The 12990-nt window shown below is 54.0% G+C and overlaps 1 protein-coding gene across 1 annotated transcript in view; it reads right to left on the bottom strand.

Moving 5' to 3' along the window:
• The window catches only part of ELFN1 (extracellular leucine rich repeat and fibronectin type III domain containing 1), an 802098-nt gene extending 789528 nt beyond the window's left edge, over nt 1-12570 (bottom strand). The window contains exon 1 of the mRNA XM_086940611.1: nt 12022-12570. The gene's annotated coding sequence lies outside the window, so the exon portion shown is untranslated. The remainder of the gene's footprint in view (nt 1-12021) is intronic.
• Nucleotides 12571-12990: the final 420 nt, after the last annotated feature.

The following is a 12990-nucleotide window of genomic DNA, read 5'->3' as shown; positions in this document are numbered from 1 at the left end:
TGACTCCTGCAAACGGTAAAAATGCCGGCAGGCCACAGGACAACGACGTCCGCAAGAAGGGGCCCCGCCCTCCCCCGCTCTGAGGGGCAGAGTAAAGTCTAACCCCCCCCCCCTGGGGAAATGAGAAGCCCCCGCCCTGACACACGGGCTTTTAGAGTGGCATCGAGCGCGTGATTTTTTCTGTGAATGAAAACGACGAACATTTGCGTTTTCATGCAAGTGATGTAGGGAGCGTGAAGGCAGGGCAATCTGAAATACATACATTATGAGAGTAAAGACCCGAATGCTATAAGAAGGTAAGAAGGATTGATATATATATATATATATCGGTCAGCCCCCACCTGCTGGCCCCCAACCCTTCACAGGAGCAGATCATAACGACTCGCCCTCCCCCTCGGACGGATGAATGCCCCTCACGCTCACGGGGGCTGGGGTAAAGACCAGAGCTTCATAAAGGCAGAATAAATCAACACGTACCGACATTACAGTACAATAATGTCCAACACCCTCTCATTAAGGCCGATTAACCACCCCTCCCCCCGCCCCACAGGCGCACAACTGCAGAATCGAGTCTAAGCGCTTCCACGAAGGGCAGATTCTGGGATTTCAGTGGGATGAAAAAACTGGGGGTCGCTTAAAGGGGCGTGGCCAATGTAATTAAGGTCGTGGATAAACAACACCTAGGATAAAAACAAAAAATATTTTGTGTGGTATTTTGCTGTTTCTATCGTTGCATCCAGATGTATATATACAACAAGTAACATTACGCATTCAACAGGCCAGGACTATTAGCTTTGCCAATGGTTGTTAGTTGCATAAGATACAATTAGCAACAACGATGGCTTCGTTGTGTATATATTATTGAATAGGTTTCCATTTTGAAATGCTGAGACTGTGAAATAACTTTAACGAGTCTCTTAGAAGATACCTCAAAAGCAATGAAGGGTGGTACTACAGCTGCAGAGTTAAGAATATCTTTTTTCACCCTGAGAGTGAGGGCAAAAAAAATGGAGAGCCCGATAGGGACCTGTCTCGGCACCTGTTTTCTAGAACTGCCGGTGCTGAGCACCGGCAGGACCCGGCCCACTTAAAGCCCTGGGCAGATTAAAGCCTCGCTCCTTCCCTCGGGGGAAGATGAAAGCTCTAGAACCCGCCCAAACAGCAGAGTAAGTATTGTAGAAATGCCATTGATTGCAAAGTATTCCTGCTGAGAACGGCTGGTATCCCTCCCACTGATAGTAATCCACACAGCTGCTGAGAACTGCTGGTACCCCCCCCCCCCCACACACACACACACATACACACTGATAGCAATATATTCCTGCTGAGAACTGATGGTACCCTCGCACACATATACACACTGATAGCAATATATTCCTGCTGAGAACTGATGGTACCCTCCCACACATATACACACTGATAGCAATATATTCCTGCTGAGAAATGCTGGCACACCTCCCACTGATAGTAATGCACACCTGCTGAGAACTGCTGGTATCTTTCCACTGATAGCAATATATTCATGCTGAGAACTGATGGTACCCTCCCACACATATACACACTGATAGCAATATATTCCTGCTGAGAAATGCTGGCACACCTCCCACTGATAGTAATGCACACCTGCTGAGAACTGCTGGTATCTTTCCACTAATAGCAATATATTCCTGCTGAGAACTGATGGCACCCTCCCACTGATAGTAATACACACCTGCTGAGAACTGCTGGTATCTTTCCACTAATAGCAATATATTCCTGCTGAGAACTGCTGGCAACCTCCCACTGATAGTAATGCACACCTGTTGAGAACTTTGCTGGTATCCTTCCACTGATAGCAATATATTCATGCTGAGAACTGATGGTACCCTCCCACTCACAGCAATACATTGGTGCTAAGAACTGCTGGTGCCTTCCAACTGATAGGTATGCACACCTGCTGAGAACTGCTGGTATCCTGCCACTGATAGCAATATATTCATGCTGAGAACTGATGGTACCCTCCCACTCACAGCAATACATTGCTGCTAAGAACTGCTGGTGCCTTCCAACTGATAGTAATGCATCCCTGCTGGAAACTGCTGGTACTATCCCATTGATAGCAACGTATTACTGCTGAGAACTGCTGGTACTATCCCACTGATAGTAGTAATGCACACCAAAGTCCCGATAGTTTCCAACTGATGGCAAGGTATCCCTGTTGGGAACTATGGGTACTATTCCCCTGACATCAAGGTATTTCAGCTGACAAGTCCTGGGACCCTCCCCCCCACTGATAGCAATATATCCCTGCTGAGAACTGCTAGAACTATCCCACTGACAGCAAGGTATCTCTGCTGAGAAGTCATGGTACCCTCCCACGGATAGCAAGGTGTCATTGGTGATAACTGCTCGCACGATCCAACTGACAGCAAAACATCTCAGCTGAGAAGTCCTGGGGCCCTCCGACTGAGAGGAATGAATCCCTGCCGAGAACTGCTGGTATACTCCCACTGTTAGCAATACGTTCCTGCTGAGAACTGCTGGTACCTTCTCACTGATAGCAATGTATTCCTGCTGAGAACTGCTGGTACCATCTCACTGATAGCGATGTATTCCTGCTGAGAACTGCTGGTACCTTCTCACTGATAGCGATGCCTTCCTGCTGAGAACTGCTGGTACCCTCCTACTGTTAGCAACACGTTACTGCTGAGAACTGCTGGTACCCTACCACTGTTAACAATGTATTCCCGCTGAGAACTGCTGGTACCTTCTCACTGATAGCGATGCCTTCCTGCTGAGAACTGCTGGTACCCTCCTACTGTTAGCAACACGTTACTGCTGAGAACTGCTGGTACCCTACCACTGTTAGCAATGTATTCCTGCTGAGAACTGCTGGTACCCTCCCACTGTTAGCTATACGTTCCTGCTGAGAACTGCTGGTACCTTCTCACTGATAGCGATGTATTCCTGCTGAGAACTGCTGGTACCTTTTCACTAGCGATGTATCCCTGCTGAAAACAGCGGGTACTATCCCCCTGACAGCAATATATTCCTACTGAGAGCTTATGGTACCCGCCCACTTATGGAAATGTATCCCTGATAAAAACTCCAACTGATAGTAATGCACACAAAAGTCCTGGGACCCTTCCACTGATAGCAATGTATCCCTTCTGAGAACTGCTGGTACCATCACACTGACAGCAAGGCATCGCTGATGACATGTCCCAGGACCCTCCCACTGAAAGCAACTTATCCCTGCTGAGAACTGCTGGTACCATCACACTGACAGCAAGGCATCGCTGATGACATGTCCCAGGACCCTCCCACTGAAAGCAATGTATCCCTGCTGAGAACTGCTGGTACCATCACACTGACAGCAAGGCATCGCTGATGACATGTCCCAGGACCCTCCCACTGAAAGCAATGTATCCCTGCTGAGAACTGCTGGTACCATCACACTGACAGCAAGGCATCTCTGCTGAGAAGTCCTGGTATCCTCCCACTGATAGCAATGATTCCATGTTGAGAAGTGCTGGTACATTCCCACAGATTGCAATTCACCTCTGCTGAGAAGTTGTGGTAAAGTTCAAGTAACATCAATTTACCCCTGCTGAGAAGTGCTAGTGACTTCCACCAATAGTAATGCATCTCTGCTGAGAAGTGCTGGTACCCTCCCAGAGATAACAATGCACCACTCTTGAGGAGGGCTGGTAAACGTCCAGTGACAGCAGTCCACCTCTGCTGAGAAGTGCTGGTAGCCTCCCACTGATAGCAATGCATCTCTGCTGAGAAGTGCTGGTACCCTCCCAGAGATAACAATGCACCACCCTTGAGGAGGGCTGGTAAACGTCCAGTGACAGCAGTCCACCTCTGCTGAGAAGTGCTGGTAGCCTCCCACTGATAGTAATGCATCTCTGCTGAGAAGTGTTGCTAAAATGCCACTGCGACAACAAGGTGATGGAGGGAATGCTTGAATTAATTTAAGTCACTGTCAATCACTCAGGCTCCATTCCATGCCATTATTTTTACCCACCGTGCCACTCGAGAGAAAGACCCACCCTATGCAAATCACTACACGAACAGAGGTGGCATAGTGGGCTGAAGAACGATGGGTTGGAATGATACCCCAACCAATTGCCAGTGGGTAGGTTTATTGCAAGCATCCCTCCCATCATCTTTTGCGTTTGATGTAACAACCCAAGTGGCAAAGGATATGCCCAGATGTGGGTCCTTGCTCACCATGCCAATGGAACCAAGCTACACCCGACTGAAGAGGCCCAATCAGGGCAAAAATGGTTTTGGGTTACTTGTGCTCTGGTTCAGAGATCACCCGGCCTGGCTGTTCGGGCTGGACTCTTTGATATTGTAGCAGGGTCAAGACTGATTTCCATATGGCTGGGTCCAAACTGAGGTGGCTCTGTGGGCTAAAAAGGATGGGTCGGAATGTTACCCCTGACCAATTGCCAGTGGGTAGCCAAAGTGCAGGAATTCCTCCAAGCGCCCTTTGAGTGCTGAGAACTGCTGGTACCCTCCCACTGATAGTAGTTCATCCCTGCTGAGACGTTCTGGTCCCCTCCCACTGGTAGCAATGAATCCTGTCTGAGAAGTGCTCGCATCCACCCACTACTGAAAAGTGCTGGTAAAATTCAATAATAGTAATGCATCTCTGCTGAGAAGTGCATGTAGCCTCCCATTGGAAGCAATAATCCTGGCTGAGAAGTGCTGGTATCCTCCCACTTCTGGGAAGTGCTTGTAAACTTCCAATGATAGTAATGGATCTCTGATGAGAAGTGCTTGTAGCCTCCAATTGGTAGCAGTAATTCTGGCTGAGAAGTGCTGGTATCCTCCCCCTCTGAGAAGTGCTTGTAAACTTCCAATGATAGTAATGAATCTCTGATGAGAAGTGCTTGTAGCCTACCATTGGTAGCAATAATCCTGGCTGAGAAGTGCTGGTATCCTCCCTCTTCTGGGAAGTGCTTGTAAACTTCCAATGATAGTAATGAATCTCTGATAAGAAGTGCTGGTAGCCTCCCATTGGTAGAAATAATCCTGGCTGAGAAGTGCTGGTATCCTCCCACTTCTGGGAAGTGCTTGTAAACTTCCAATGATAGTAATGAATCTCTGATGAGAAGTGCTTGTAGCCTCTCATTGGTAGCAATAGTCCTGGCTGAGAAGTGCTGGTATCCTCCCACTTCTGGGAAGTGCTTGTAAACTTCCAATGATAGTAATGAATCTCTGATGAGAAGTGCTTGTAGCCTCCATTGGTAGCAATAATCCTGGCTGAGAAGTGCTGGTATCCTCCCACTTCTGGGAAGTGCTTGTAAACTTCCAATGATAGTAATGAATCTCTTATGAGAAGTGCTTGTAGCCTCCCATTGGTAGCAATAATCCTGGCTGAGAAGTGCTGGTATCCTCCCACTTCTGGGAAGTGCTTGTAAACTTCCAATGATAGTAATGAATCTCTTATGAGAAGTGCTTGTAGCCTCCCATTGGTAGCAATAATCCTGGCTGAGAAGTGCTGGTATCCTCCCACTTCTGGGAAGTGCTTGTAAACTTCCAATGATAGTAATGAATCTCTGATGAGAAGTGCTTGTAGCCTCCCATTGGTAGCAATAGTCCTGGCTGAGAAGTGCTGGTATCCTCCCACTTCGGGGAAGTGCTTGTAAACTTCCAGTGAGGGTAATGAATCTCTGCTGAGAAGTGCGTGTAGCCTCCCACTGATAGTAATGAGTCTCTGATGAGAAGTGCTGGTATCCTCCCCCTCTGAGAAGTGCTTGTAAACTTCCAGTGAGGGTAATGAATCTCTGCTGAGAAGTGCTTGTAGCCTCCCACTGATAGTAATAAATCCTAGTTGAGAAGTGCTGGTATCTTCCCCCTCTGAGAAGTGATTGTAGCCTCCCACTGATAGTAATGAATCTCTGCTGGAAAGTGCTGGTACCCTCCCACTGATAGTAATTAATGCCCGCTGAGAAGTGCATGTAGCCCCCCACTGATAGTAATGAATGCCCGCTGAGAAGTGCATGTAGCCCCCCACTGATAGTGATGAATCCCAGCTGAGAAGAGCTTTTTCTCTTGCACTGACACCAGTCCACTACACCCTTACGACGACGCAGGTAGACGCACTTCTAGCATCTTTACATCTCCCACACTTTAAGCCTAGGAGGTAGCGCTGCCCTTTTATAGCGCCGCCATCACAAGCCTGAGGACGCTGCAAACAGATCCTTGCTGAACTGTCAACGCACAGACAGAGACCTAAAGCCACTGCACGCACCTTGCCTGGGTTCATGCACTTCAATCATCTTTACATCTCACACAGTGCCAACCTGCCAGGTGGGGGTGCAGTGTGTGTAGCGCTACCGTTTCTCACCGCCACCACTCATCCGAGTCCGCTGCAGGCCGTCTTGCTCCTCGAAGACCAGTTGGAGCTGTGCATTCACGTACTGCGCCACACACGCAGGTTTGGCGCTATAAAGTGCGTGCCAGCTGCAACACACCGAACCCTACGCACCCAGACACTTCCGGCGCTCGTCTTCCGAGCCAGGGCGCCCTCGCAGAAGTTTACACCCGACGGCGCTACAGAGAATTGCCCACTCTCGCGTGCCCCCTGGTACTAGTATGCTGCATCACAGAGTGCTTTTAAATCCCAGGCCCGTTACCTCAGCCACATCGCTAAGAGCGCCTAGTTGCTGTGAAAGTGCTTCCCAAACGCTATATCTTCCTTTCAATGTAACTCAAACCCGCTTTCATCAGTGCTACACATTTGGAGTGCTGTTATTTGCAAATGGTGGGGAGGGGGGTGGGGGCGGGGGGGGGGGGGGGGGCTCTCCTGAGGCCACCACGGTCTGTCCCTAGTGAGCTCAGACTGAACCGGAGGGGCCCTGACATGTCTTATTGGAGGGCCATTTTGACGTTTCTTACGTCTCTCCTACGTCCGCAAACCCTTCCTGGAGCCCCAATGGTGTTTGCAGACCCCTTGCTAACATGGGAAGAAAACACCATCTTACTGAGGCGGAGGGAGGTCTGTCGGAGATCAGAGGGTGCAGGCGGTCACACGGTGTTAGGTCGGGTTGGCTGGGATTAGAAGAGCTAGGGGGAATGCAGTTCCTAAGAAGTGTTGGTTTGGGAATTTCAGATCACGGGGAGCATCATGGTACATTGGGGGGGGGGGGGGCGGGGGGTGTGGAGATTGCGAGAGAGGGGGTTTTGAGTTGTCTGAAGAGGTTGCGTGTGCATCTTGCTTAATGTTTGGGGCGTCAGTGGAGGCCGCGGCAGTGCTCGTCTCTGGATCCCTGGAGAGGCTGGGAATTCAGCTCGAGAGCTGCGTAGGAAAACTGGGGGCTGCGACTGACGGGGGAAACGAGCTCCCTGCAGCCTCGAGAGGAGTGAGAGTGAAGCTCACAGGCAGCCCAGGGAAGAAGGGAAGAAGGGAAGGGGAGCGGGGGAGTGCAGCTCACAGGCAGCATGGGGAGCGGGGGAGTGCAGCTCACAGGCAGCCCAGGGAAGTGGGGGAGTGCAGGTCACATGCAGTCTGGGGAAGAGGGGAAGTGCAGCTCACAGGCAGCATGGGGTAGTGGGGGAGTGCAGGTCACAGGCAGCAGGGGGGGAGCGGGGGAGTGCAGGTCACAGGCAGCAGGGGGGGGAGCGGGGGAGTGCAGGTCACAGGCAGCAGGGGGGGAGCGGGGCAGTGCAGGTCACAGGCAGCTGGGGAGGAGCGGGGGAGTGCAGCTCACAGGCAGCTGGGGTAAGTAAAGGGGACTGCAGTTCACAGGCAGCTGGGGAAGTAAGGGAGTGCATCTGACAGGCAGCCCCAGGATGAGGGAGGGGGCAGCTCACAGGCAGTCTGGGGAAGCTTGACAGTGTAGCTAACAACTGCCTCAGGAAGTAGAGGGTACTGCAGCTCACAGGCAGCCCGGGGAAGAGAGGGGCAGCTCACAGATTCCTGGGTGAAGAGGGGAAGTGAGGCTCACTGGCAGCTCTGGAAAGCTGGGGATACACCTCCGAGACAGCCTGGGGTGCAGAGGAGTGCAGCTCAGAGACAGCCTGAGGAAGAGGGTGAATGCAACTCGCAGGCAGCCTGGGGAAGTGGGGAGTGCACCTGGCAGGCAGCCCCGGGATGAGGGAGGGGCAGCTCAGAGCCAGCCTGGGGAAGCGGGCAGTGCAGCTAAGAGCTGCCTCGGGAAGTACAGGGGAGTGCAGCTCACAGGCAGCCCGGGGAAGTGGGGGAGTGCAGCTCACAGGCAGCCCGGGGAAGCAGGGGAGTGCAGCTCACAGGCAGCCCGGGGAAGTGGGGGAGTGCAGCTCACAGGCAGCCCGAGGAAGCAGGGGAGTGCAGCTCACAGGCAGCCCGGGGAAGTGGGGGAGTGCAGCTCACAGGCAGCCTTGGGAAGCAGGGGAGTGCAGCTCACAGGCACCCCGGGGAAGCAGGGCAGTACAGCTCACAGGCAGCCCAGGGAAGTGGGGGAGTGCAGCTCACAGGCAGCCCAGGGAAGCAGGGGAGTGCAGCTCACAGGCACCCCGGGGAAGCAGGGGAGTGCAGCTCACAGGCAGCCCAGGGAAGTGGGGGAGTGCAGCTCACAGGCAGCCCAGGGAAGCAGGGGAGTGCAGCTCACAGGCACCCCGGGGAAGCAGGGGAGTGCAGCTCACAGGCAGCCCAGGGAAGTGGGGGAGTGCAGCTCACAGGCAGCCCAGGGAAGTGGGGGAGTGCAGCTCACAGGAAACCTGTAACCGCACTTCATCTGCCCCCAAAGGCTGCCTGTAAGCTGCATAACCCTAGCCCCAAAGGCAGCTTATATACTGCATTCCCCCAGCCTCTGCTGTTAACTCATTCTCCCAGGCTCCCTGTTAATTCATTTCCCAGCCTCCCTCTTAAAATATTCCCCCAGCCTCCCCTGTTAACTCATTCCCCCAGCCTCCCTCTTAAAACATTCTCCCAGCCTCCCCTGGTAACTCATTCCCAGCCTCCCCTGGTAACTCATTCCCAGCCTCCCCTGGTAACTGATTCTCCCAGCCTCTATGTTAACTCATTCCCCCAGCCTCCCTCTTAAAACATTCCCCCAGCCTCCCCTGGTAACTCATTCCCCAGTCTCCCCCGGTAACTCTTTCCCCAGCCTCCTCTGTTAACTCATTCCCCAGCCTCCCCTGGTAACTCATTCCCCAGCCTCCCCTGGTAACTCTTTCCAAAGCCTCCCCCGGTAACTCATTCCCAGCCCCCCTGGTAACTTAATCCCAGCCCCCCCTGTCAACTCATTCCTCCAGCCTCCCCTGGCTACTCATTCCCAGCCCCCCTGTTAACTCATTTGCAGCCCCCCCTGTTAACTCATTCCTCCAGCCTCCCCTGGTAACTCATTCCCAGCCCCCCGTTAATTCATTCCTCCAGCCTCCCCTGGTAACTCATTCCCAGCCCCCCTGTTAACTCATTCCTCCAGCCTCCCCTGGTAACTCATTCCTCCAGCCTCCCCTGGTAACTCATCCCCCCCCCCCTGTTAGCTCATTCCCCCAGCCTCCCCTGTTAACTCATTCTCCCAGCCTCCCCTGGTAACTCTTTCCCAGCCCCCCCCCCTGTTAACTCATTCTCCCAGCCTCCCCTGTTAACTCATTCCCAGCCTCCCCAGTTAACTCATTCTCCCAGCCTCCCCTGGTAACTCATTCCCAGCCTCCCCAGTTAACTCATTCTCCCAGCCTCCCCTGGTAACTCATTCCTGCAGCCTCCCCTGTTAACTCATTCCCAGCCTCCCCCTTGTTAACTCATTCCCAGCCTCCCCTGTTAACTCATTCCCAGCCCCCCCTGGTAACTCATTCCTCCAGCCTCCCCCGCTAACTCATTCCCAGCCTCCCCTGTTAACTCATTCCCAGCCCCCCCTGGTAACTCATTCCTCCAGCCTCCCCCGCTAACTCATTCCCAGCCTCCCCCTTGTTATCTCATTCCTCCAGCCTCCCCCTTGTTAACTCATTCCCCAGCCTCCCCTGTTAACTCATTCCTCCAGCCTCCCCCCTATTAACTCATTCCTCCAGCCTCCCCCGTTAACTCATTCCCAAGCCTCCATGTTAACTCATTCCCAGCCCCCCCCCCAGTTAACTCATTCCCAGCCCCCCTGTTAACTCATTCCCAGCCTCCCCTGTTAACTCATTCCCACCCCCCCCCCCAGTTAACTCATTCCCAGCCCCCCCTGTTAACTCATTCCTCCAGCCTCCCCTGTTAACTCATTCCCAAGCCTCCATGTTAACTCATTCCCAGCCCCCCCCAGTTAACTCATTCCCAGCCCCCCTGTTAACTCATTCTCAGCCTCCCCTGTCAACTCATTCTCAGCCTCCCCTGTCAACTCATTCTCAGCCTCCCCTGTCAACTCATTCTCAGCCTCCCATGTCAACTCATTCCCAGCCTCCCATGTTAACTCATTCTCCCAGCCTGAATGTGAACTCATTCCCACAAGATATCCACCCTCAGTCTGCCAGGAACGCTGGAGGAATGCTGCTCTCAGGCTGCCAGGGAAGGCTAGACGAATGAGTTAACAGGGGAGGCTGGGAAATGAGTTAACATGGAGGCTGGGAATGAGTTAACATGGAGGCTGGGAATGAGTTTACATGGAGGCTGGGGAATGAGTTAACATGGAGGCTGGGGAATGAGTTAACAGGGAGGCTGGGGATTGCGATACATGAACTGCCTTTGGGACTAGGGTTATGCAGGTTACGGGTAGCCTTTAGGGCTGATGAAATGCAGCGTAGCTGCCTATAGAGGCAGATGAAATGCGACGTCTGTAGAGCGCTGGTGAAATGTGGCTTACAGACTGCCTATAGAGGCAGATGAAATGCGGTTTGAAGGCTGCATGTAGAGGCTGATGGAATGCGGTTTGCAGGCTGCCTGTAGAGGCAGATGAAATGCGGTTTACAGTCTGCCTGTAGAGGCAGATGAAATGCGGTTTACAGGCTGCCCGTGGAGGCAGATGAAATGCGGTTTACAGGCTGCATGTAGAGGCAGATGAAATGCGGTTTACATGTTGCCTGTAGTGGCAGATGAAATGCGGTTTACAGGCTGCCTGTAGAAGCTAATGGAATGCAAATTACAGGCTGCATTCGGAGGGTGGGTGAACACAGCTCACAGGCTTCATTAGAAGACTGGGGAATGCAGCCCACTGGATGCCTGTGGAGGCTATGGGACGGCAGCTCCTATGTCATATATTGTTTATAGGTAGCTAGTGGAATGCAGCCTAAAAACCTGCCGGCAAGGAGGTGAAAATGCAGCCTCCAGTCAGCCCGGAGAGGCGGGGGGATTCAGATTACAGGCTGCCTTTGGAGGCGGTGGGGTGCAGCTTACAAGTTGCCATCGGAGGCTGGGGGAATGCAGCCCACTGGCTGCCTGGGGGTGGGTGGTCTGGGGCAAACAGTTCACATGCTGCGGGGGGGGGGGGGGGGGGGGTGATATAGCGGGCTGGCTGCCTGAGAAGGCTGGAGGTGCAGCCTGGCATTACATTGGGTGGTTGAAGTCCTGCCGCTCACGAGCCACCTCAAACAGACTCCCTGGGTACCAGGTCAGGGTGGAGATGCAAGTAACAAGCTGCCCGGGAGGGGTGGGGACGCGCTGAGGGGGGTGGGCCATGGTTGCTTGGTAAGCATAGCCCTGACTGTCCCGGGACCCCGGGGTACGATGCCATGGGGCGCGCTCCCGGCGAGGCTGGTCGGGTGATGATGAAAAGATGGGGCAATCCTTGTATGGGAAGCACAGCCCGGGCTATCCTGGGACGCTGGGGGAACGCTGTGCCGGGGACGCAGTTCACTCGCTGCCGGGGCACAGGAGGATGCAGTTCACTCGCAGCCGGGACGCCGGCGGATGCAGCCCTGCGGTAGTCCGGGCCGGCCGGGCATGCAGTTCCCAGACTGCACGGAGAAGCTGGGGGCAGAGCAGCTCCCTGGCACCCCCGTCCATCTCCAGTATGAGCCCAGGCACACATCCAAGAGAACCAGCGTGCAATACACTGCAGCAGGACGGGGAGCCAGCCTCCCCTCCGAGCCCCCGGACGCACCCCGCCCCGGAGCCCCTTCTCCTACCTGGAGCTGGCTGGAGGGGTCCCGTGCGCGCCTCCGTGCGCCCTCAGCTCCCCGGGGCCGGTGGATCGGCGGCTCTCCTCGCCCGTCTCCGCGGCTCCAACTAGCGCTGGCGGAGGCGGTGGCACATCCCAGGGCTAGAGAGGCTGGCGGCTCCCGACTGCGGCGTCAGGCGACGATCGGCGGGGCGCAGGGGCTCCTCTCCGGCCGCGTCCCCCCCTGAGCAGAGCGCACGCCTCCCGGGGGCCATCCAGCGCGCCACAGCGCTCTCCGCAGCTCGCACGGCTCAGGCGGCGGTGGCGGGGCGCCCTCGCCGAGCGCGATCACACGCTTTAATGGGGGGGAGCCCTGCTGGCGGGAGAGGAGGCGGCGTGAGCAACTTAAGCGCGCCCAGCATGTTGATCCAGCGCAGCCGGCCCAAGTTACAGCGCAAAGCTTCTAATCAGATTGCCTGCTGGCCGCGGCGGTCTATAAAGGGGCGGCAGTCAGCGCGCCCCTGTGCCCTCGCCCGCTCCGGCAGCACCTGCCTCCGCTCTCGCCTCCCGTCCTCCCGAATCGTCTACCCAGCTCTCTCTTTCCCTAGTTTGATGTCTTCTCCCCCCGCCCCTTTAACCCAGACTCGCCCCCCCCTTTTCCCTCGCTCGCTCTCGCTTTTCCTTCTCTCGTTCTCGCTTTGGTTTCTTTCAAGCCTCCAACCTTCTCTTCTCTTTCGGTCTCTCTGTTCATGTCTTCTTTTTCCCGCCCTATTATCACAGACACTCCTCTCCCTTTTCTGTTTTTCTTCTTTCCTCTTTTACATCCCTTTCCTTTTCTCCACAATATTGTGTTTTCCCCTTTTACACTCTTCTGCCCTGCTTTTATCGCAGACGCTCTCTCCTAATTTTTCTTTTCTTTTCATCGTTTACTATTTCTCTCCCTCAACCTTTCCTCCCTCTTTCTTCACCGCTATATCGATCTCTCTGTATCTCCCCT

This window comes from Lissotriton vulgaris, chromosome 10 (genome assembly GCF_964263255.1).
Source record: "Lissotriton vulgaris chromosome 10, aLisVul1.2, whole genome shotgun sequence".
NCBI classification, from domain to species: Eukaryota; Metazoa; Chordata; class Amphibia; order Caudata; family Salamandridae; genus Lissotriton; species Lissotriton vulgaris.
This window is presented reverse-complemented; position numbering and strand designations above follow the sequence as displayed.